Source organism: Pavona decussata, unplaced genomic scaffold (assembly GCF_977016875.1).
Source record: "Pavona decussata unplaced genomic scaffold, jaPavDecu1.1 SCAFFOLD_75, whole genome shotgun sequence".
In the NCBI taxonomy this organism is placed as follows: domain Eukaryota; kingdom Metazoa; phylum Cnidaria; class Anthozoa; order Scleractinia; family Agariciidae; genus Pavona; species Pavona decussata.
The window spans coordinates 572,762-577,743 of NW_028145493.1; the positions used below are offsets into that span (position 1 = coordinate 572,762).

Genomic DNA, 4,982 nt, shown 5'->3' on the forward strand with positions numbered 1-4,982 from the left:
CCCGCTGTTCAGATATCTCAACAGAGATTGTGTCAAAGCCTCAGTTAAGAAAATTGAAAACCACATTGCTAGGGAAGTGTCTTTTATTACCTTAACTGTTTGACTCACGCTGCCCTGCTAAACAAAAATGCAGAAATCAACTGATAGCTTCGTATCTTAAGTATTTTAGAATTAATCAGTTTCTGTCATCAAATAACTGATATTTGATCGAAGAGGATTACATAACATTATATTACATTATCCGGGAAAAGATTCTGCGCTGTATGTGTGATCGAAAATAACATCGCATGGGTACTCTTTTTGTGAAAGGTAGGATGTCCTCTCCCTTAATGACGGAAACTGATATACAGAATACCAGGCCTTATCACGGTTTTCGACGCCATTTTGACGAGTAGGCAAACAGGCTTGAAATAACAGTGTTTGTATGGAAATCCGATATCAAATTATTTTCATAAAACATCGCTTCTGAAATATTAATGAATTGGAAACTTTTGGCACTAGGAAAAGGATATTAAGAAAAAAATTGGAGGGATGTAGTTGTACCAGAAAGCGTTCCATACATTTCCCTGTATTTTTTTCCCGCGAACTATTTTTTTAGTAGCAGTTCATGGCTGGTTCGCTATACAGACATATATATGGAAATTCAAAACACGACTGGACGCTTTCTGGCACAGCTAGATCCCTCCAATTTTTTTTCTTAAAATCATTTTCCTAGTTCCAAAAGTTTTCAATTCATGAATTTTCCAAAAGCGATGTTTTATGAAAATAATTTGACATCGGATTTCCATATAAACACTGTTATTTTAAGGCTGTTTGCCTTCTCGTCAAAATGGCGTAGAAAACCGTGATAAGGCCTATCCCATTTTGTTAGTCTTAGAACATGATGGTAACTTCCCATCACTTAGGTTTGAATGACAGGTTGAGCAAACCCATTCGGTATTGTGTACACTAGTTTTACCAATTATGCAAACATCAAGTAGATTTTTGTGCACTTGGTGTATTTGTTAGCATCACACTTTTAATATTCAGGGCCACGCTTAATTCTATCATAGCAAGATTGAATCAGATCTGCTTTCATTGAACACCAATACTACGAATGTTCATATGATAGCTACGTTCACAATACAGTTGATGAGATACTACTCCCAAAAACTAGTCACCTGCACCCCAAACATCTAATATTGACAAGCCATGTTGAGCTAATCTAGATTACAGCAACATATAAGCACCAACAGGACCTACGATCTTGGACGGAAAAAAACGAGAAATTAAACACCCCCTCCCCCCAAAATCAATGATGAATTCGTACGCAAAGCAAAATGCGCCATTTTCCATCATTGAAATTGAGGCTGCGGTGGTCTTAATTTTTCATTTGATCTGTCCAAGATTGTCAGCCGGGTTTAAACGTGACAAAACAAACGGAGTGACTAATTAGTAGATTATTTGTCAACACATTTATAGGGCTATATCAACTGTGTCTGACTCAGTCACGCGCGTCATAGCTTGAAGGCAGTATCTATGTTCAGGTATTACAAGTGCTATAATTTGGTAACAGAGAGTAGATAAAACACGCAACTTTTCGCACAACTTTCCAAAAAGCACTGAAAAATCCTCAGACAACATGTCCTCGAGAAAAAGAATATCAGAAGAAACAAAGGCTTCAATCAGAGTCCTTAAGATGACTACAAATCTCACATTAAATGAGGTCGCCGAACGCTTTCAAGTCTTGACAGCAAGTGTTCACAACATAACGAGCTCAACTACAAGGAAGTACACAAGAGCAAGAGACATTTGAGCGGAAGAAAGAAAAAGCTTACTCCTGAACACGAAGCGTTGATTCTTAGAACCATTGTAGAATTAAGAGAGCAAGAGGGTTCACTTTCTTCGCTACGTCTGATGGAGCGGACAGGAATTCATGTTAACCTAAATAATTTTTTTAAAAAGGGATTAATAGTCCAATCTAGTTTGTCCGGTTCGGTACGACTGTAAAAGGCACGCTTACCATCCTTTCTTGTATCACCGCGTTTCTTCTCTAGGGCTTTTCTTCGTCCGACAATTTCTCTCGGGAAATCTTTGGATATTCCACAGCCAGTGTCTTTCAAAGCTCTGGTTTTTGAAAAAAGAAAACAAACCAAAAAAAAACACCAACTACTCTCTATTACCATATCGAAGAAAGTGAGCCATGATTGGTCTTGGGCGTCCATCTTCGTTTACTTTGCCAATCCTGTGGGCTCGCTAAAACTCGATATCCCTTGCGTCGACTTCTAGTTTACTCTCCAAGAAATATGTTAGCACCTTAAGTGAGTCTTCCTGTTCGCCCTCTTCTTGAATTCCGTAGAAGCGTAAATTTTCATCCCGAGAGTAAACTTCGGCATAAAACAATTTGTCCTCGAGAGCTTTATACCGCGCTTTACAAGCCTTCTCGCAGTTTGCTTTTATTTCTTCTTTGGCAGCGTTGAGTTCATTGACTTGTTTGCTAAGTTCCGTCAAGCCGTCTTCCAACTCCTTCACTTTCGACCCTGTTTTGGACTCTTCCGCTTCAAGTTGAAGGACTCGCGTATCTAGCTTGTCAAATTTCTTCTCTGAGCTTGAGACAGAAGAAATAATTTGCTCAAGTTTCTTGTCCATTTTCACAATCTTTGCGAGCATACAATCAATTTTCGACCCAAGGTTTTCCGTCATTCCTAAGGCGCGTAAAATTTTGTCATACAAGGAGTCAAGTTGTAAAGGACTTTCACTGAAAAAGCGTCTTTGACCTTTTTGTAATCCGGAGAGCGTATCTCACAGTCTGACACACTAGACGACCTTGACTTTTTCGATCTTTCCTTTTACCGGACATAACTGTTTTGGCTAAAATTTCGCTGTTAAAGAAACGGGAAGTGCGGAGAAGCTTCCTACATGTCTACTCCATCCGCATGCCTCGACCCAGTAATGCGCACGTTTTGGTCGTTGTTGCCCATTAAGGTATTTATTGAAGCCGTAGTGATGATTACAATACACACAAAGTACCCAACTGCGGGTAAAAATGTTAATCACAATAATAATAAAACGCTAGACGAATTTCATTAAAACTGTCATGTAAAAAGATGAGTCCACCGCCGATCCGTCTGAGAGGGTACTGCGTAAAAGCTGGTTAAAAGTTGTCTATTGCCTCCAAAAACCGTACTGCACTGAGTACTACAGTGCATCACTTGGGAATATTTTATCAATACATAACTCTCTCTCTCTCTCTCTCTCTCTCTCTCTCTCTCTCTCTCTCTCTCTCTCTCTCTCTCTCTCTCTCTCTCTCTCTCTCTCTCTCTCTCTCTCTCTCTCTCTCTCTCTCTCTCTCTATTTCTCTCTCCGTCTCTCTCTCTCTCTATCTCTTGAATCATGAAGTTGGCATCAGGTTTATTACTGACTGATTTTTACAGGGAGAAACCCGGGCGGTAAGCTGATGTCTTCTGCGAAACATTTTTTGTATAGCTTTCTTGAAATCGGCTTTGAAAAACAGGTAGATAAGAGGATCGAAGATTGGATTCAGCAGAACAATACAAAGTGTCATAACATCAAGGTCAGAGTGATCTAAAAGTTTGTGATGAACAAGTTCGTAGATGTCGCATCCTATCCTAGGAAGCCAGAACACCAGAAATGTTGTCACTATGTAAATGAAGAAAAATGTTGTCCGTTTCTCCCGCCTAGAGGTGTATCCACTTGATCGACGGCGATGCCTCTCAGAGTATACGACATGTATAACTGCTTGAAATGCCTGCAGTTGTCTTTTCGCGAAAGTAGTGTAAAACTTGAGTGCATAAAACCACATTTGAGTTTTTTTGACGAGATGATACATAGCATGGAATTCCGAACAAGCCAATCAAGAGGTGTGATGCAGACAGTGAGGCAATGAAATAATTAGTTTTATTTCGCAGAGTCCGGCGTTTTAGAAACAGGAACCAGACTGTGCAGTTGAACGCAATAACCAAACCAGCTTGTACAATCAGCAACGTTTGGTGTATTGAATGTAGTGGCTCGTACGCCATGTTTCTACCTTGTATTGTGTCTAACTTATGAAAAGTTCCTTGAACAGACAGTTGGCTAGTTTAGGCTCTAGATACCAAGATCAAAGGGCACCGACTCAACACGCCAGGAGACTGCAACATGCAGAAAGGAAACCTTGATTTTGGGAATTTTTCTGGGGGCAGCGTTGCTCTTGTGTGCTATTGGCTGTTTGCGTTTCTCCTATTATTTAAGTGCGTTTATGGCATCGATAGATCTCCTCTTGTAGCAACCAATATTCCCCCGTAAGGGTATCTGTGGTATCTTTGGTTAGGGTATCTTTGGTTTGAGCGGATGAACAAAGATAGCTTCCAAGCCCCTTGCCTGAAATAAATGTACAACAAGATCAAATTGAATTTACCATCCCACAAATGTTATCTAATTAATCAATTTATACATACAGATTATAAAACATATAAGTTCATTGAAACATTAAAAGTAACAGTGACGTGAACACTATCTTAACTTAAGTCAGCTACCTTGGCTTCAGACAGTGCTTTAAACCTCTAATAACTCCAAATACTCCGCGCTACAGCAAATCCGAAACGTTGGCTAGTGAGGATATTACGCCAAATGACTGACTCTATTAAATTTTAGATAATTCTTTAATTAGCTCCTTTGTTACGTCATAGCTCCCTAATCTACATCTTTGCTAAGACCATATTGTACTATCTGTTTAAATGGGTATTAGACAGTTTTTAGGATCACTCTTCCAGTTAACTTGAGATATAGCCATAAATATTAAGCACTGACTTATGTTGTTGAGGCTCAAAACTCGTATTGCTACGCCTTTAGACTATTTCAACGCTATTTTTGGCGAAGGGAAAATACGTGTACACAACGTTTTTCGGCTGAGGTTATGCAAAGCTCTAAAATCAAGATAAATACCTTTCATCTAGAATACAAATCTTCGCATCGACATCGATCAAATCAAGTTGGTATGGTAC

General features: G+C 39.3%; 1 pseudogene across 1 annotated transcript; it reads right to left on the bottom strand.

The window, feature by feature from the left end:
- Positions 1-3,216: 3,216 nt before the first annotated feature.
- On the bottom strand, positions 3,217-4,595 carry LOC146476676 (uncharacterized; annotated as a pseudogene). Its single transcript, XR_014865543.1, has 2 exons — positions 4,515-4,595; positions 3,217-4,359 (listed from the first exon to the last, which is right to left on the bottom strand). The product of XR_014865543.1 is annotated as an uncharacterized LOC146476676 (transcript).
- Between the last annotated feature and the right edge of the window lie 387 nt (positions 4,596-4,982).